This window comes from Ammodytes marinus (assembly GCF_949987685.1).
Source record: "Ammodytes marinus genome assembly, chromosome: 10".
NCBI lineage: Eukaryota > Metazoa > Chordata > Actinopteri > Uranoscopiformes > Ammodytidae > Ammodytes > Ammodytes marinus.
Genome location: NC_137214.1, coordinates 20568383 through 20589722, shown reverse-complemented (window position 1 = coordinate 20589722; position 21340 = coordinate 20568383).

The following is a 21340-nucleotide window of genomic DNA, read 5'->3' as shown; positions in this document are numbered from 1 at the left end:
TAAATCATGTTTATGGTACAAAGTTAGCAACTAACAGCAACAACTGCTAAAAAGACAGATATTTTTCTCAGAATAGTAAGTAGCCCAAACTAGCACAACATGAGTGACTTAGATTAAACAAATGACTCCAAATGAACACTTATTTTGCTTTATGTCTACCAGATGTGTGAAAATCGCCTGCTAGCCAACATTTCAAAATGACACAAAACCTATGAGGATGTTTAGTAAAGGATGCAAATTCAGCAAGTGTTTTTCAAAATCATATAAAGCCTGCTCTGAAGAATCATAATTAATGATACGAGTATACGAGTAACAGCTACTTATGCACTTATGCACAGAGACTATCCATACCACTTTCTCATCTTGGCTATGTATGTATGCTCATGTTTGGGTGGGGATAGGCCTATATGTGCTGTGTTGTGTTCTGTGTATGCTGGCTGCTGTAGCATCTGAATTTCCCTGCTGGGATGAATAAAGTATATCTTATCTTATCTTATCTTATCTTAATCAATGAATACCGGAAACCACCGTATGCTATTGTTTCATAGTGTATTGTTTTTTAAAGGCATCTGGGCCCAACAGATGTAACAGGATACCAGATTGAACAACAAGCATTCTGGGTATAAATTACTTTAGGTGTTAAAGTGTATGTCAGCGCAATCAGCCAAATACATGAGCAAAGGAAGTGAGAGGTTTACCTTCCTGACGGATACCACAAGTTAAAGCTCACACATTCATCATAGAGTCAGAGACCACTGGTCTAAAAACCTAAACTGGTGAGGTTTAGTTTTTGTTTTTTGTTCCAATCAGAGCAGGGGGATAATCCCTATGAATTCCAAGTTCAACAGGAAGACCTGGTTAGGTTTCAAAGGAAGCTAGTGGATATTTGTGGTCACCAAAACCAATCTGGAGCAGCCAGCTTTGACCATAAAGTGAATCTTTTCAGAGCAGTTCAATAAACCTTGCAATTGTGCAATACGAAATAGATATGGATTGTACATCTCTATGTAGTTGATTGGTATTTAAAAGTCTTTATTTTCTTTACAAAAAAACATTGTTCTCTTTTTCAGAAAGGGTCTGACAATACATCATATTTTCAGGTGACAGGCTGTCTGTGGTGGGTTGTTATTCTATGCAAATACAGAATGAACCAGCCTCAAATATACATGATGGTCCATCCAATACAAACATTTTACATTGTCAGGAGTTCTTTGTCTATGTAAGAAATGTTAAGGTTTTGTCATGTCTATGTGAAAAGTAGAAGGGCAATAGAGAATTTCTGGTGCGTAAATTAAGGCTAATGTGGCTATGTGAAACTTAATGCCATTTATATTTGTACTATAAATAGAATTGATTGTTCAGAGTATGTATACTTTATTTATTTATAATAATAAAAAACTGAACTGAACTGTATTTGACCTTGTCTCTATTCAAAACACTATTGGACAAGACTTGCCTGACCATTGGGAACAATTGGGGTTTAGTGTTGAGGAACATGACAGGAGGAGCCAGCGGTCAAACCACAAACGCCTCAATTAATAAATATAATGTTTGCTTAGGCAGCTTGCTTGGTGCCACAACATGCTCAGGTTACGCCGGTTTGGCGTAACCTGAGCATGGTAACAGTATATTATTCAATCAAACAAAAAAAAATTGTAATATAATCAAAAGGACAAGGAAAATGATTGAATGAAAATCTGTTGATGATAACTTGTGCCATGTTTTTTTAGCATTATTGTGATATTAAACTGACATAATATTGACAGAAGCATGAGTTTTAGCATTGGTGTGACCCGATAGCTATCAAAAGTTCACCAGATATTGTTCATAAACTAAGGATGAAAGATAATTACAAAAATGTTTATGGACCTATGGTATTTGTATTGGTTCCAAACTCATCAATCGAATGGCGGCTCCAGGATTCTTGAAGATCCTCTAAAGGCTGTTACATACTCCGCAAGAAGAAAGAACAAAGTTCTCGGTGACAGAGCTTCGAGAAGTTCTTTCTGGTCTGACATTACATACTTCACGAGAACTCAACTGCCGAACTCCTCACCGCGGCGCATTGTTACCATGGTAATTGACTCAGTAGCGCCAGCTGATTTCACTTCGCTTTCCTCATTGACTTCAGACTGACCAATCACACAATAGTTCTCGGACAAGCTGCGAGAAGAAAGTTCGGCCCGGGTGTGTCGAGAACAAGCTGTGAGAACAGCTGAACAAGAGCTGATAGACTTCTCGCAGCTCTGTCACTGAGAACTTTGTTCTTTCTTCTTGCGGAGTATGTAACAGCCTTTAGAGATGTGCTCTAGTTTTCTTTATAAACCAAACCATATCAACATGAACATGTCTAACCCTATACTTATGAAACAATTCAATATACAATTCATTCTTGAATCAATTTCTATTCAGTTGCTTGTTCTGGAGTTTCATCTTTGTAAGCACTTCTCCCTGGCTCCCTGGCTGCTTGTACGTCCACTTTAAGGATCAAAAGGGCTCAGAGCAATGCACCATTTGAACACCTAGTTCCTTAGCCTGGCACGCCCACCTACCTACGTCCGCTAAATTTTAATTTCCCTTCAGTAGTCAGTCTGGGTCTGCGGTATATTAGTGGGTTTTCTCCGCCAGATTTTTACCGGCCCAATCAGCGAACAGAGGGAGTGCTTGAGAACAATGTTCGTTGAGTTTCAGTTGTAGTCGGTCAGAAGCCGGCGCATGACATACGTCACGACCAAATGTTATGTGATTGGTTGGCAGATCCAGAGTGGCATTGGGCAGATCCAATAGTTGTAAACTTCAACAGACACCTGCCTTCAAGTGAGTTTACGTTTGTCAATTGAGCGATTCCAGACCTTCTGTACAAATGAAATTAAGTACGATGGTCTGGTAGGACCAGGCTACTAGGTCCTGATGACCTGATGGCCATAAGCTTACAGAGCAGCAGGATTGTTTTTTCGACTTCAATTTTCCCAAAAGTTATGGAGTTTCTGAATAAAACGGTATTCAAACTCTGACACAATATACCCACCAGCCAATCAGAACTCAATTTAGGCCTCACTTTGGTCTCTGTCATGTCAGACAAAAATATACAATCATAATGTCCTATAACTTAAAACCTACCTCAACTGATTGAAAAATATAAAAAATGTGAAGTCAAACTTGATCCGTATTAACATTAAGGAAAAGGGGGATTTACCTGTATTTGGAGGAAATTAAAATGTGGGTTTTAGTGGTGGTTAAAGGAAATGAACAAGCAGACAAGCTGCTGACAGCTCTGACATTAAGACACACTTGAGCACAAACACTTAAAAGACTTTTATTACCGTCCGTCAGTTTAATTATAGAAGCAGCAGACAGCAGGGTGGACGACATCCCAAAATCTCTGTGTTTCTGTGGCCTGAGATATGTTTTCAGAGGACAATTATCTGACTTACCGTTAAAGTCTGTGTTTGTGTGTTCCTGTGGGCTGCCGATGCCAACCACTTAGGATGAGAGAGAATATATTCCAAGTGCTTAGACGGGAGTGTGACTTTCTTCTCATTTTCCCCCTTTGACTCCAGAGCGGTTTTAGCCCGGAGTCATTTCGGACTACTCTTTGAGCTTTGTCGGCGGGGAGAAAATGCTGATTCACGAAAAAATGTCAAAGTCTCCTTTGTAGAAACATAGGAAGGCAGGGGGACTGCATTTTTCCAGCCAGTGTGGCTTGTGTGTGTAACCCAACATGTCCAAGTGTAATTGCTGAGATTGAAAGTACAGTAGATCTTTTGATTCTCCCCATGTGAAAGTGGTGTTTCTACGACTGAATCCACACCCATGACATGAGCACTTCGCCATAAACATTTATTTCAGATCTCAGCGTTGTTTACAAACTATGAGTGACTAATGGGGCGCGAGAAACCATTCCATCCAACGGCCCACTCATTATGCCGGGTTTTTTGGGGAAGTCTTCACATGCAGACCATTTTTCGAACTTTCCAAAACAACTTCATAATTGTCTTCATGTCATGTTAAAGCCTATCAATGTCTCACCAGAACCAATGATCGACGTCAGCTGCTGACCAAAGTCAATACATGCCAAGTTTGGCAATGACACAGACAAATACTGCTTTTATTTTGTCCAGTGGGAGTTTAGACATCAAGGCAACAAGCGTTTCTTTCCAGCAATTGCAACAACAAGATATGATGCCAACAGAAAGCAACACTGTGGAGACATTGATAGTGGGCAAAATAGAAAAATCTGTTTTATTGGAAATATTCTTTGTATTTACACAAAATCGGTTTCCTTTCAAATAGTGTATCCTCAATACTTCCAGTACCCAGTACCCAGTACCCATTTTTTCTCTTTACATACACTTCGAGAGAATTTCTTGTCCTGAAACCCATAGTGCTATGGAAATTTAAACATATTAGCAATAATTATTGAGTTTTCTGGGAAAATCTGCTGAGTAAAGCATGGTAAACAGGTAAATATGAAACACTATTTCTTACGGAGAAAAAAAACACATAAGAGAGTTAAGCAAGCAAAACAAATCTGCCTCTTATAGCAGTCTCCCTGAGCTGCATACATAGCGGTCAGTTGCAGTGCATGCTCCCTGTTGTGTTTTTAGAAGTGACCAAGAAAATCATTTCCAGCCAAGACTGAAAAATGACACTCGCCATTCAGCCCACTGCTGGATACTCATATTACCTGGATCTTGGTGTGTGCCAACCATGACTCAGGCGGTGATGGGAAAAGCACATATTTCAAAGAGAGTTTCAGTAGTTTACAGCCCTGATGCCATTGTTAGTTCCTTTGGAGCACAGTTGTTGTCTTTGGCTCGGTCAGAGTAAATATTTCTATTCCCCTGTTGTGTTAGAAAATGATGTGTATTCAAGCTTGTGGAGATGGATCTCAACCCAGACTAAATACAGTCTTTTTGATTGTTGTTTTTTCTTCTTTACAGTTAGTTGTTTCTGTGGGTTTGCTCTTTCTTTGTTAAGTGTACGTTTTTTCTTTCCCCCCTTTGGCTTCCATTGCTGACTTGCTGCCACCGTAAAATTGCTTTGCTATAAACGGCATCCCTTTGAATCTCTGTTACAAATGTCATGGCGGAACCAAACTCTGCACCTCCGAGATCAAATACAAGAGCAACAATTTGATCCTGCTTGACATAGTCTGTGTAACTGTTTATCTCCTTCATGCAGTCTTTCTTGTTCAGAAGCAGGCTCTACAGTTGAGTTCAAGACATAAGAAAGGTTGCTTTCTCCACACCATTAACATCTGATTTAGACCAAAGTTTTATCTATCGGGAGTCACTGGTGTGCATCTGATAAAAGTGTGATTCACTTTAAGTGTGGAGAAAACGGGTGGTCTGCAGTGACAGCAAATGCAGAGTGATTTGTGGCCCGAGTGGAGATGCTGCAATCAGAAGGGATTTCAAAACCATTTATAATTCAAATCTGTTTTTCTCCTTCGCAAAATGCTTGTCGCACCGCAGGGGAAAGTTTGCAAGTCAACCAAAAATTTGGTAAGGATCCCTTGCCAGCTAGCCACCACCAAAAACAAAACAAAACAAAATGCTATCTTGACAATTGTTGGATAACTCAATTAATCATAAAGAGGGAAAGTTTCTTGAAGATAATAGCAAAACAGCAGTGAACTTATCAATGCATTCATGTAAGGCTCAATAAACAGTCTCAAGGTCAATGTTATAGAATAAGTGAATAGCCTACAAGTGTTTCGCAGTGCTGGGCCTCTTCTTGATCTGTTTTCCATTAGCTTTCAGAGGGATTGTTTGGTCAACACGAAAGCCTCAACAACATGTTGAATCGGAGCGAGCGTGTCATCTCAGACGACAGCATCTGGCCCTATGAGAAAAAGTTGTAACGCTGCCGCGAGGAGACGCTTTTTACAGCGGACTCGGCGGGCAATGCGATGCACTGGAATCGTAAACACTTATATAGACCGTCAGGAACCGAAAACTGCAGTCAATCTCCCTGACTCCAGCTGCCAAACACCGAGTCAGATCCTCCACTCCTTCCAGAGCGGACAGACTTTAAGGGCTTTTTCACTTCCTTTCGGGGGTTTTTCTTTTTTATTCGTTTTTCTGCCCCGGCCAGGCGAGACGGTGTCAGATCCTGTCCACAGCTGTGTGCGTCCACACAGCCTCTGGTTGAGCGTGTACCTCATATAATTTAGCAACCACTGAGGCTGCCTCTGACTTTTGACATTTGAAGCACGGAGGGCCACGACCACCAGAATAATCACTTACTCTGCTCAAAGACTGCAGTCATTGTCTGGAAGAGCGATCGCAGTGCAAGTCTTTTGCGTAATAATAGCAAACATATCCGAAGTCTTTATGAATCTTTGGCGCCACAGTGTTTTGACATCATCTTTACCAAATTCTGGCTTTAAAACAGTGAAATGCCAAGGGAAAACAAGAAACTCTTGTGTAGCAAGGCCCAAACTTTGGCATTCATAATTCATGTTTTACATTATATTTTAAACAAAAGCTGGGTTATTTTAGGTTAAATACGGAATTGTTTTGAAACAGTGGAGGGGTCAGTTGCCTGCTACCACCCGGCCACTTGTTTTTTGGTGATTTGGCAGGAGATCAGCCGTCTGTTACCGCTAAGGCTCGGCTGCGTCGTGGCTCATAACCCCAAATCTGCCCCGGAGGTTGTGGTCACTTTGGATCACATCCACAAACACACAAGCTCCATCTCTCTCTCTCTCTCTCTCTCTCTCTCTCTCTCTCAGACATGAACCCACATTCCCTGTTTGGCTTCACCCTGTTATCCAACTTACTGTAAGGGCAGGCTCTGTTCACTCCGCCGCTCAGAAATGAAAATATCAAATAAATGTGGCATTTTGAAGTTTGAACGGCTATAATTTTATTGTGTGCAAAGCACATTGTTTTTTTTTATTTTGTACTGATTTTTACCAAACTAAACATGTATGTTCCTGTTGCAAAAAGATTACAGTTTATGGAGATCCTTTATAAAAATGTTGTGATGGATTAGTAACAGTAAATGACTGAAATACAGCATTTTGGGGAAGCTAGTTGCCCAGTTGTATTGTCATGATTAAGATAAGATGTATAAATTGCCCTGGTAATGTCATTTTTTTTAAAGTTATCTTTACCACTCGGATCTGTCACCTGGAGCTAAGAGGCAGTTAACTAATCTTAGCACAAAGACCATAATGAGGTCTATCCTTGCACTCCAAAGTTTAACAATCTGCCAACCAGCGCCCCTGAACCTCACTTGCACATGTCATCTTGTTTGTTTAACCCACACACAAACAGAAATGTAAAGACTTAAATGTGTGGTTTCAGATGGGGAGTTAGATGCTGTCACTATCTCTTGGTGAACCACAGTGTATTCACTGCTGTGAGGCCTTCTTTCTCCTGCTAAAATGGGTTGCCAGATATGGTATGTAAGCAAAGATTTCAGGACAACAATCCTCACTGTTATAACAAGACTCCATGAAATCACAGCATCTGGGTGTTGTTTGCTAAGGAATAGTTACAGCACTTAACGCTCCATAAAACCATAAATTGAACAAGCCAGTGTTACAGAGATCAACAAAGTGTCTCAACAATGAAAAGAAATATAAATATCTCAATTTACGATTATTTTAAACATAACCACTTCATTTTTCATCAAGTGTAAATACAACCATGGCGCGTTAGGCCAAGGTGATTCAAATCACATGTCCGTAGCTGCCTAAGGGGAGAGGTCTAAAAGGCGCAAGTGTAAATTGATGGATCTACATAAGCCACACATGTCATTACAATGCTCTGACCGAAACATTATGTCTCCAACCACAACAGCAGAAATCCCTGAACAACGTGACCACACATTCTTTAACCAAACTGTGTCTCAAAACAAGTGAGAAAAACAAAAGAGCTCGAGAACGTGACATCTTGTTACTGTTATGCTGCTCATGTGTTTTGCTTTCAGCCACACTGACAGTTAATAATACTGGCGCTGAGAAATTGGTCACATCCGAGAGGAGATCGGAATAATTATCCCAAAACAAAAAATCTGATTCACAATTGAATGTGCATGTCGTCTCAGTCGTTCAGCCCCGGGAGGTGCAGAACACCAACCAGGCGCGCTTTTCCTCCCTAAACCGCAAACCGCCATCATCTGTCCGTCGGTGCTTGTCTGGAGGACGTCTACGGCAAAAAGGTCACTCCAGCACACGTTCATTTTTCAGCATGATGTGAAAACAGATGGTTACCCCATACTGTGAATGGAGGCAGTGTTGCATCATGACTCAGCAGCCCCAAGCCAAGATGTTGATGAAGGTAGAGAGGCCCCCTACAGCGACTCTCCCAATTATGAAGTTAAATGTCAGACATTACCGAGGAAATATTAATTAAAGAGCTGGCTTCCTGAATACAGTCCATCTATTTTGTAAACACTTGGGAGTCACTTTTAATTTGTCTTCCAGGATGTAGAACTGTGTGTCTTTGTTTTGTCAAGCAAAGGGCTTAAGGTTTCTGATTATCCTTTTAAAAAAGTACAAAAATGTTTTAATTACGTGGTCTTAATTGTTCAGTTAAGTGCCCTTTTCCTGACTGGATATGTCCTGCTGTTGGCACTAACATATTCAGATACATTACCTAAACTTAAAGTGTCCATAGAACAATGTAACAATACTATATTAGGCTACAAGTAAACATTCTGTATCCTAATAAGTATGAATACATAGATATTATCAGCATAATGTAGCAAAAGCTCATTCGGCAGAACTTGGCCCATGTGACTGAGATATATGTGACATTGGTTTTACTGTTATAGCCAATCATTTGGACAGAACCTTTGTATTATTTTTTTCTTTGGATTTTGCTCAAATCTTTGAATTTTAATGAAATATCATATATTTATTATAGATGCATTTTTCTGCTGTTGTCCTCAAAAATGTATTTCAATAAAACCATTTTAAAGGTTTAGAAGGGAAAATGTCTCCTTGGTGAAACCGCTAACTACTCGTCGACGTATGAAACGGGACACAGAGCCAATAGACTTTGGGAACCACTCCGTAGTGTAATGTTCAACAATGCATCAGGAAATAGTATTTACCACAGCAGTTACCACGGTCATAAAAAAATCCTGCTCATTCATTCACAGTATCGGCCACATCATCTGCCCGCCACTATCCCACAGTGCAACACACATCAGCTAACACCAATCTGTTTGCAAATCGTAAATAAAAATAGTGAAAAGCATTACTCATATGATTTAAAGTGTATGCACCTCTGATTGACCTTTTACAGAATGGTGTGTACACCTGGTTGGAAAGTTTTTCTTAATTATAAACATTCTCATCTCTTATTGATACCAGTTTTTTCTTTGAGGAAGGGCATGTGCATGGTTTTTGTACATATCATTTCTACATCTGGCTCCTGGTGTTTGTTGCCAACAATGCACCCACAGATTAAAGGGATGGCTAACACAGTATAAACTGTGAGGCAAAGCTCGTGATTCGCTCAATGACACTGATGATTCAGAACACTGAATAAAGCTTGAGGATTTGCTTCATTCATGTGCGGAATTACTCTGTTCTTTTTTCCGTTTATTGCTAAAAAGCTGGAATCATAAACTGCATAACTTCCTGGGAGTGAAGATTTTTCTCAAGTCCAACTATTCCAAGTTTTAAAAAACGCTTTCATACAGTTGGATCACAGATGTGCAGGCTGAATTACTCTTGTGTTATGGCAATCAGGAAAAGAATATGGTAAAATTATAAAAATGATTTCATATGAAAATGTCAAAACCTTTTACTTTTAAATGTTAAAAGCTTTAACGATCTGAATCTTGGCAACACTAGATCAATCAACTGTACGAGTGGGTGTGTGTCAGAATTATCATGGGGCAACATCCCTGATGAAGCAGCTCTGTGTGTTCGGGGAAATGTCAGAACTTTTGAAACCGTAACAGGGAAATCCCTGAGTCCAATGAGTGTGCAGGCGAGGCTATATGCGATCCAAGGGCAGCGATGCGCGACTTTGCGTGAGGATGATTAAACAAAGTGCAGCAGTTGTGGAGGAGTGACAGGACGCTGGCTGATGGAAACCAGTTCCTGAATGGCTCTGTGAGGTGAAGCAGACCCAGTGACTAAAACATATTACATGATTACACAGAAGTGAAGGAAAAGAGAGGGGACGTTTTACAGCTCAAACTCAACTGTCTTCACCAAAACCAATATATTACAGAGAACAAGAAATCTATATCCTGCTTTCCAACTTGAATATACAGGTGCATTTAAAAATGTTTTTATATCCATTCAAAAAGTGAAACTTGCATGAACTGTATTCTAGATTCATAACACAAAGTTTAAAATGTCGGGCCTCTTTCTTTTGTTTAAATTTTGATTATCATGTACCATATCTCAAAATATTAGAATACTACATAAAACCAATCAAAAAAAGGAATTATAATTCAGAAATGTGAACCTTCTGAAATGTATGTTTATTCTCGATTCATTTCACTTTACGTGTAATGAATCGAGATAAATAGTAAAGTTTCACTTTTGAATTAAATCTTAGAAAAATTACCTTTTCATTGATATGCTAATTTTCTTAGATGCACCTGTCTTTTTCCTTTTTTCAAACAGTGTTACTAACAGATGGAAATAGCACATTTCGAACTACCTTTTGTGTCAGCAGAGCATGCTATAACTTTAGGTTTGGAAAATGTTGTCCCGTAAATCACTGTATAACAATGGCCACATGGGGTGAAAGTGTCAAGAGAAGGCAGGGCAGCCAGTGCAGAATCAGCACCACAGTCATCAGATGATACAGTAAAGAGGGGCTTGGATTCAACATGCTTAATGCTGTTGTCCCAAAGTGAGGTAATTCACTGAGGAACATGCAGCACATTTCACAACTGTGTGAAGAATAGTTAAGCTCACAACAACTATTTATAAGCATTGTGTAAAGCTTTAGATGACAATGCCTCTGCAACTGAACACCAATACATTTCTCCCTCAAATGAGACAGAGCTGTTGTTGTTCTCAATGGAGGTTTTCAATGGCTAGAAAAATGTATTGATCCCCCCCCCCAAAAAAAAGAAATTATGTTTTTAAAGAAGCACTTTTTAACAGATGTTATGTGTCTACAAGAATTTCTGAGTTGTAAGAAGGTGCTCTTAAAATTCATAATATACAAGTAACTTGTGCAAATAAAGGTGTCAAGGAAAAGGAAGAAAACAAGGTCCATCTAAATACGTAAATGTTTAACCTAAAGTCTACGTGATGCTAAATTAATTTTAGAATTGGATTGTTTCAATCAAATGTTCTTGGATAAAGGAGCAACAGCGGACTCAGAAGTCTAGAAATTATGACGGTATATTTTGGAAGATTGCTAAATGTAGAATGACTTTAGTATTTTCACTATGTACACATACTCACCTAATGCAGACTGAGGGATGCTGCATTGCTTTGTTTGCCGTTTCTTCAAGTTTGAAATATTGAATGAGTCAGGATCAAGGCCACATATCCAGACTGTGATTGAATTAACTCAGTTTGGGTCCCCTGATGGGGGGGGGGATCACAGTGTCCAGTACAGGCAACTCAGCAAAGTGACAAAGATTGCAATACATCACCTCACAGTATGTTGCCTGCTGGAAAGAAATCAACAAGGGCAGTGCCCCCAGAAGCCATACTGGTAACAGTAAAGGTAAATCATCAGTAAAGTCATCCATGCGTGTGGTTTCAGTTCAGATCAGGACTGTATGGCAAAAACATAAATGTCCTTTGAGGAGATTGGAACCACAGAGCCTCGTTTTCAAAGAGACCATGTTGATGTCATTCAGCATCCACGCCAACTCCATCCAGCCTCATCATTGGTGTGGATATAGGAGCAGCAGTGGACTCAGAAGTCTAGAAGTGATGCTTTTTTTAGTCTTTTTGGAACATTGTGAGGTGAGTCATATTTTCACACCCTGAACACATTTGAAAAACCCAGCACTTGCAGCCTCCTAAGCTTTAAATCCAAATTTTTCCAACTGGGTTCCTTGTGTATTTCCTTCCTGGGCAGGGTTTTCCAGCACATAAGCATAACTTCTTAATTCTTAAAGAGGCTAATTGTGATGCTAAACGTTTAGCTCTCTAAAAAAAACATTCAAATAAAATCAATATGTTGCTCCTCGTTGCGGCAATTGCAAACAAGTTGTTAGGGAGGGAATAGGACTACAAGATTCATAGAGCAAAAAAGTCAAACATAACCCTACCTCTACCTTTGTAATCCTGTCACTCAAGTGTCTGCATAAAACAACCCTCTTTTGTGAAGCTGTTTGAAGTATATAAAATATACAAATTGAATGGTGCAACACAGCTAACAAGCTACAATAGCAATATGGTTCGGTATTGATCAGAGGTGCAAATTTGCACGTCACAAGTTCTCCCAACGGGGTTGAAGATCCAGTTGGAAAAAATGTTTAGGTAAAGTTTTGCCAGTTTAAATACTAAAACCTGTTCACTCATGCACTTCTTTAAAAAGGTATAAATTGGATGCCTGTCACAGTTGGCTTGTTTTAAAGTCACATTTATCTCAAGTTTGAGCATTCCATGACAACACAAAGTCTACTATTAGCATTGAAATGGATTAAACTGTATAGCAGGGGGATGTGGTTTGACTTTATAACCTGTGGAACAGAACATGTGTATGGCTCATGCAGATGAGGTCAGTGTGCCTCAGACTCACTAGACCCCTCCGGCGTGCAGCTGAAACAGAGAGAGCGCTGCTCTCTGGTCAGGAGCTAGCTGAGCTGAGAGCAATAAATTGAATGAAAACGGAACCAACTCAAAGGGGGAAACTATTCATCCCAGCCCTATAACTCTTCCTGCTTCTTTCCCCGCCTATTATATTTTATGTCCAAGCTTTTTCGCACTGATTGCATTAGCAGGCCCTGAAGCGGCCTTGGAAGAACAAAGCCGTCATAGCTGGAAGCAGAGACCCGGCTCAGAGGAGGAGGAGCCCGGGGGTTCTGGGCGGCAAAAAACAAGAGCAATATTATGAAAGAAAACGCCCTGGTTTCATCTCGTAAATGACTTCTCAACATACCTCTCAAGTGTTCAATGTTTGTTATAGTTTATTCATCTTTTCATTTCAGTTGCCTGTTAATGCTGTTTCATGTTTCACATTTTGAAATGTTCCTCCTTTCTTATGTTTCTATTCATTCTTATTTTTGTTCATTCTGTTTTATTGTCTGTGAATCAAATACAAACTGGCACATGAGCCATCAACAGTGGTGAAGGTGGTCATGGTTGAAGTCTTAATGGCAGCAGCAATGGCAGTTATAGTAGCAGGAGTTATACTGCAGCAGCCATATTAGTATCAGTATGAGTGTGTTGTAGTGACAGTAACAGTGGCAGTAATAGTTGCAGTAGCAATAATGCCAAACAGGTCAGGGAGGACCTATTGAAAGTGAACCAAAAGCCGGACGTTGATGAAGTGCAGACCAAGCTGAGCCTGGATCAGCGATGAGGCTCTGCTTTATTAGATGGTTTTGCAGCTCGTAGCTCAAGCAGCATCACAGAAACGGTTTGTGTTCACCTTAACCATAGCAGTAGCTTGTGACCGGATGGGGCTCTGGAGATTAAAGCTTCAAAGTCCTATGAGGATGAACAAGTTGAAGTGGTTAAGGCTTCTGGTGCAGGCTGCTGCTGTCCCTTTATGGGTTGACCGTTGTTTACCTCTTATTGTAGCGACTGCAATGCATGCGATTCATTAAAACCTGCGTTCCTTTGCATGCCCCGGTGTCGTCATTATGTTGCAGAGTTCATGGACGTTATCGGCATGCTTAGCTATGAATGAATCATGGAAATTGCCGTAATTATCTCTCAACCAGATCCTCTTTATGTTTACAACCTTTAAGCCCATGTTTTCCCTCATTGCATTCATCCAGAGGAGAGGGAGAGGAAATATCAATGTGGCTTGCATCAAGTCAGAGAATAAATTATTGTTAATTGCTTACAGAAAGCACTCTGGGGGTATTGTGGGGAGTCACCGGGGTCTGCAAACCCAGGCGGAGTCTTACAGTGTACAGTAGGTCACGTTGCATGTAAAGGTAAAACAGTATAATTGTATCTGCCACATAACATGACTAACAATAAAAAAAAAATTATTTGAAAGGGTCACATGACGATGATGTTAATCATATTGACGCACCCACATAGAAATATTGGACATGCTTATGGTATTAGTCAACACAATGCAGCATTTAATGATGCTAAACATAAATAAAGTAGGATCAGAGGTGTGGTTCCAAGACGGATTAACAACAATTTGTTCAAACACCTGAAGCTAATAATACATCATTGTCTGTACGTTTTTCAGTAAAAATAATAAATACAAGGTTAACTGCAAGGAGAGGGAATCCTATAAGGATATTGCTTTGCCTTTTTACTAATTAATATATATATAACAGTATAATGATGCTCCAGAAAATGTGTAAACATATTTTTTCATGAGAAATAACTCCTAGTCCAACAGTTTTGTCATAACGTAGGCAAAAATACTCAGTTACACCGTTCTATGGCTAAATTAGGTATGTATTAGACGGAATTGATATAAAAATTTACCTTAAGAACTAGAAAAAAATGATGAACATGTCTGACTAGAGCAAAACATTTTGTAAACACACCATGTGCTCCCCTATTGGGCAGCTAATAGAGAAAATAAAGGCACACTTAAATTGAACATTTGGATTGTTCATCTGTCATTAGAAGAGAGTTGCATTCAACTATAAGTGACAAACGTATGTTTCTTATTTGACATTTTTTTTTAAATCTTCAACAATAGCAAATGTGTCAACTTTGACAATCTCCACAGTGGTCATGTTTATTTATTATCATCTCTCTCAGTTGCAAACCATAAACATGACATATTTCAAATGAGACCACATCCTAGCATGATCTATAATTGCAGCTATGTGTTGATGTGCTCAGATAATTGGATATGGAATACGGTGCTTTCCTTCCAAATGGTAAATGGAGCCGGGTTTCTGAAAAAGAGGGTCCTCCAATGTGGAGCTGGACTGTTTCACTCCACTGCTGTGTAGCACCATAGGTGCGGGACCTTAATTGAATTTTCATTGCCCACTTGCCTTTTAATGGCAAGGTTTCCTTTTTGGAATCAAATCTTGCGAATGCTGCAAAACATGGAGCTCTGAGGCCATGAAGTTTGGTGCGGCTCCAGGCCTTATGTTTATGTACTTGGAAGCCTTTGGCCCCTGTAAGCTGAACCAATTCTACCTGCAACTGGGAAGCCATGTCAATGTGAAACTCACAATTTGTTTTTCCACTCCACTGAGCATATACAGTTGCATTTATATCCACCGTGACTTGTGTCAAGGTTTTAAGACATAAATGTGAATGTAAAGCAGTTGTCCAAGGAAGTCTTATATATTTTTGTTCATTTTGACTCTCTGGTCTGAGCTGCAGCTATCCTGAGCCGACCCAGGAAAGGTCTCTAGTGTTTGTATTATTTTGTTTCAGTTCACTCACTTCCAAACTCCAATGAAATAAGCTTTACTTTGATTGACATCTTCTCTGGCTCTGTCTGAATTGTCTTGATACAGAAACGTTCACACATCTGTTGCTTTAATAAGATTTAGAAAAAGGCTAAGAACATTATTTTAAAATGTATAATTTGATCCAGATCTGATATAAACTGTTATTTGACAATGGGGATTTCCAGCGTTTCTCTGTGTACAGCACTTTTATATACAATCTATCGTACAGCAAGACCACATTTTTTTTATAAGCAAGAGTATCAAATTAAGGAGGTGAAATTGGTCATCGGATGGAGAAAACGGTTAAGTCCCCAACGTTCCAGTAAAATTAGCGCCTGCATGGGACTTTTGCAAGGTAATTTCACAGTGGCTCACACAGCTAGTCCACACAATCACAAGATACTGCAGGTGGCTTAATTCACAGTGATCTCATGGTTTAGCTCCATCCCAAGTAACAGGATAATTGTGGCTATGAATGTGGCAGTTGAGGGACTGAGCCTGTGCTGGAGACCAGGCCCTTTGCATTACTACATTGTGGATGATATGTCCTGGCTGTGGACTCCACTGTAAATAAATGCCAGAGCACACCCTGCGGATCTGGCTGAAAGCGTGATTAGCTCTGGCGGCTAAATAAAGGGCATTTTGGCTCGCAGAAGTGCCGGAAAGCTGCATTTTCCAAGGACAGCATATCCCCATGCCTCACATGTGGATTGGAGATGTCTAATACCCATGAGCTGATTTGTACTACTGTTTCTTTTGCACACAGTGTTTTGGATGAGTGATGATCTGTCTCCTGTCTCTCGGTTTGCAGATGAAAACCAAGTGCTAAAGAAATAGGAAAATCCAGAGGGGCCTTAATGTGGTGAAAAGTCTACTCATGCGCATCAATATGAAAATGCATGTAGACATTAATGGTTTGGGCTATAGCATATATCTGTGTAGATTGTTAAATTGTCTAACTGTCCTTATGATGTAATGATGAAAAGGGTTTAAGAGTACACACTAAATGATCTGTAATTACAACTTCCCTGGACCAACTGTCCTTATGAAATCTGTTTATTTTGATAGTTAGCCAAACTACAAAATTAAGCTTTTGGCCGTTACCAAAAGCTGAACGCTTGACCAAAGATGGTTTGTTAGATATAAAACACACCACCTTCATATTTTAATCCTCTTATTAAGACTATCTGGAGAAGTCAGAGAAGAGCAACAGCTTATCCTGTCAGTCAGAGGCGAAACCGTTAGCTAAGGTTGGCTAACGTGAAGCTAGCTGAGCAGCCAAAGCAAAGACTCAGAGCCAACAGGACAACAACCGAAAGCCAATGCTGTTAAATATTTTCCTATATCAGTAAGCCTACCCCAGCAGGAAAATTGTTTGAAGGCCCTATTCTATACATAAAACTGATAAAATACTGAATGCTGCCTGTCAATTTAACAATTTACTAGCGTCTCTGGCCTATTCACAAAAATGTTGTTTCCGTTTCTGACCTCAAGGGCTCCGGAGTTTTATTTGAGCGCTTGCATTGTTGCTTTTGGGTTCCCCGTGGTTGTGGCCACAAAGGGCTTCAAGCAATATATTAGAGATACAGTATGGCTTTTCCGAGAAGTTTTGTGTTTTTGTTCATCGGTCTACTCTCTATATTGATACTGTAAAACACCTTTGTCTTTGTGAGTGTTCACTGTTGGCTGACAACTAAGGTTTACCTGTAGGTGAAACAAAAATGACTATGTGCATTTGTATGATTTGGTCTGTGGAGACAGACATTTTTACCCTGCAGACACATTTATAGTCCACCCAGCATCAGATTTCACACCCACAATCAGTAGTGTATCAAACCATTGTGAATTCAGATTGGATTTCACATTTTATTTGACATTTAAAATTGAAATGTAATAAGATTTAGTGAATTTTAACCAGGGATCTGCACATGTTGGATCCCAATTGTATGGATTTTCAAAAGTAAAACCATAAATTGTAAATAAATATCTTAATCTTACGTATTTTACTAGTTTGGTGATAAAACTCCTTGCAGTTGAATTTGTCAGGTTTTATTTTTTTTTACATCTAGGACTGTGACTGTAGATTGAAATATCAAGGGCAAAGAGAGAAGAACCAGAGCTGAACTAACATACAAAGAGGTAAAATGTACAGACGTATAGCAGAAATTAAACCTGGAGAGACGCTTAAAATGGCTGTCCAAATCAAACAGACACTTTGCCAGTGCTCCAACCTCAGCCAGCCATACATCATTGGACAGGGACATTATTATGAAAACTTTTTCCAGAGTTTTGTTCTGTGGGGGCAACATAAGCCTTTTCTGTTTAGTTTTTTCATTGTGTAGGCTATTTGAAAAAACAATGCCCAGCCTGTGTCTATTAAACAAGGATTTCTGCTTGTTAACTATTTCCATTACAAACAAGACAACAATCAGATGTAGACTACCAGAAAATGTTGTAAAGGTGGGCATGAAGATGTTTTGCTTAAGTGATCAATAAATAATGAACAATAAAACCGTGTTTTTGGTAATGTAAGAAATGCATTTTTATTTTTCTTGTCATAGGCTACTTACTCTCTGGGGTCTATGTTAGCAGTGAGAAGAAAAACATTAACAATGTATAGTATATTAAAGTATTTGTTTATTTATAGAAAGATAGTCATCACAATATTCAACAATATTATCGCATATCACAAGTTGTCCTGATACCGATGCAGCTCTAGCAACTGCCACATACTAGTAAGTAACATATTACTAACATCCGTGAGGTAAAAAAAAACACTTTCTGTCGCTGATTATGAAAAAGGCCAGTCTGGGTTCAGTCTGTGATGAGGGGAAGAGGAGAGAAATGAGTTGATTATAGAACCCACAAAGAGCTTGGTTCTAGCTATAACTGTACTGGATCTGAATTATCTACTCTCTTCTATTCAGTTTGACACCACTTGCTGTCCATCTAGACACCCAACAGTTTCCAAATGTGTATTCAATCTGGTGAACAGCATTCACATAACCTATAAGGTGAATTTTCTCCCTGGTGGATGATCCAATACATAGATGAATTATCTCTCCTGGTCCCTTCTGCATGGTCTTATAACTTGCCAGATATATTTTGGCTATTAAATATCTGGAGTGCTTTAAACACAGCTGCAAACACAGGCACAGATACAGAGGCAGACACACACACACACACACACACACCACACACACACACACACACACACACACACACACACACACACACACACACACACACACACACACACACACACACACACACACACACACACAACACACACATACGGATATTGTTGAGAATTCATCAGCAAGTGTTTGGGTTCAAAGGCAGTGAGTCATATTTGCACCATACAGGCGCATGCACACAGCCACTCATGCACATCCACAGACAGACTCTGGCCTTTTTAAAAATGTTATGGTGTCCATGTGTGAATGAAGTAATTACAGTATCATTCACAATGATAATGCTATACGGCTCATTTGACTCTCATTACAAACCGTTACCAGGCGACAGTGGCGGACTCAGACTGTTTGAAGGGCAGGGCCGAAAAAATAAAAATGGCACATTCTGGACAACATGTGGACACAGTGGCGTTTCTAACTCAATGGTGTTTTGTCCCCCAAAGGCAGCGCTGCCTGGAAGGCCCCGCTCGGGGCACTTGTTACATCTCCATGTAGCACTTACTTGTGGCACTTTGTAGTTTGGTTCATTTGCAGCTATAGTACTGACGTGATTCTTGTTGTTCTGAGTTTGTACCTTCATTGTTGAATGCACTTAATGGAAGTCACTTTGGATAAAAGCATCAGCTAAATGGAATGTAATGTAACAAAGCACCAAACACTGTGTTTGTAGATGTTAAAAAAAAGGGTTGGGCTCATACAATTAAAAGGGGGGTCTGGGAGAATTTTCTTTGCTTCAAAGACACTGTTTCCCTTATCTAGCGACTTTATAAACACTAAAATGAGTTGTTCACATCATTGTGCACTTTCACATTTTAGCCTATGAAGGGAGGACGCCTTGCTGCTTTCATCTTTACTAACATTTAAGTAAATTAGACTGGAGAAAAATCAATGTGCCGCTACCATACAGTCTTTGACCACTGACAGCCAGCTACGGAAATATTGAAGGAAGTTTTCCTTCTTGTTGAGGTGATAGCTGACTATTATCGTCTCTCTTGCATGACATAACCTACACTTGAATGAGGGAGGACAGGATCAAAAAATGTATGTAAATTTTAAACGGATTATGCAAACTGAAAATATTAAGTTTTTCTAACTTGGCATCTAATTGCGCTTTTCCACTATGGGTACGGACAAACTCCTAATCCGCTTTTTGCTTTGTTATCCAGTAGAGATTTAAATACCACTCAACACTTTTTCAACCATGGGGGCACCAGACAGGCAGAAGGGCACTAGAAGGGCACTAGAAGGACCAGACGGGCAGAAGGGCACTATCAGGGTACTAGAAGGGCACCAGACTGGCAGAAGAGCACTATAGGTGCACCAGACGGGCAGAAGGGCACTATCAGGGCACTAGAAGGACCAGTTGGGCAGAAGGGTACTATCAGGTCAATAACTAAAAGGTAATCCCACCTGCAACATATCAGTCCTCCTTCTCCTTAGGAGTTATCTCTTTCTATGTTCTCTCTTTTTTTGCCTCTGAGGAGTTCAATGATACAGGTGTTAGTTAGGACTAGCAGGGCCTTAATCATAGAGCTATAAAGAGGTAGGAGTAGTCCACATCCTGTGCACTTCCTTTTAATCTGAAAGGCCAGTATCTTTCCAGAAGGAAACATCATTCTCTCTCTCTCTCTCTCTCTCTCTCTCTCTCTCTCTCTCTCTCTCTCTCTCTCTCTCTCTCTCTCTCTCTCTCTCTCTCTCTCTCTCTCTCTCTCTCTCTCTCTCTCTCTCTCTCTCTCTCTCATTTCTCAGCCTTCTTAGTTTACATTTTATAAACATATTTTAGGCGTTTGGCTTGTGCTCATGTGTAGACGTCAGCAGTGAGGGCTTTATCGTCTCACTGAAAGCCTTTCACTTCAACATGTGAGCTGATGGATTGGCTGTTGTGGGGATTGAAACTACAGGCTACTCAGTGAGCCAATAGCTACCACAACGGTATTTCCAAATTTCCCCACATGGATAAATAAAGTACTCGGTCTTTCTATCTAAGGGCTCATCTTTTTTGGTTATTGTTTAAAGAATATATCTCTCACAAATAAAGTAGGCCTACCTTGCAGCTCATGTGTATTTTCACATTTTAATTGTTCCACTTTGCATCCTGAAAGTGGAAGCATATTGTTAGCTGTTTTTGTTAACTGTAGACTGTGTGTAACAATGTCCTCGGGCTACAGTAACCACAATACAATGTGGGTGCATGGAGAAACAAAATCCGTTGAAACCCATCGTTGACAAGATGCCCAGATATGCTGATTCACACAACACCAGCTAATTATAGCCAGAAACAAGCCAACAGTTGATACTTGGAAAAAAGTCTGTTATTATGTTGGTGAGTTTATCACTTTTTTATTCTGTTTATTCGCCTTTTTGCAACAGTTAGTGTGTCAATACTACTCCCATGTCGGTACGAAATGTAGGCCATTGGCTAAGTTTAGCTTAGCCTAGCGGGAAGCTCTTTCCAAATATTAGAACTGCCGCTATGGCTTATTTATTAACACATTTCATATGTTTTGTGTTCATGTTGTGAATATGTCTTTGTTAACAATTGGGTGTGGTTATTTTGTACGGATGTACAGGACAGTTGGAAAAACTTTGTTTTTCAGGAAATAGTTATATGTGACCATGTGTTACACCACAAATCGTCA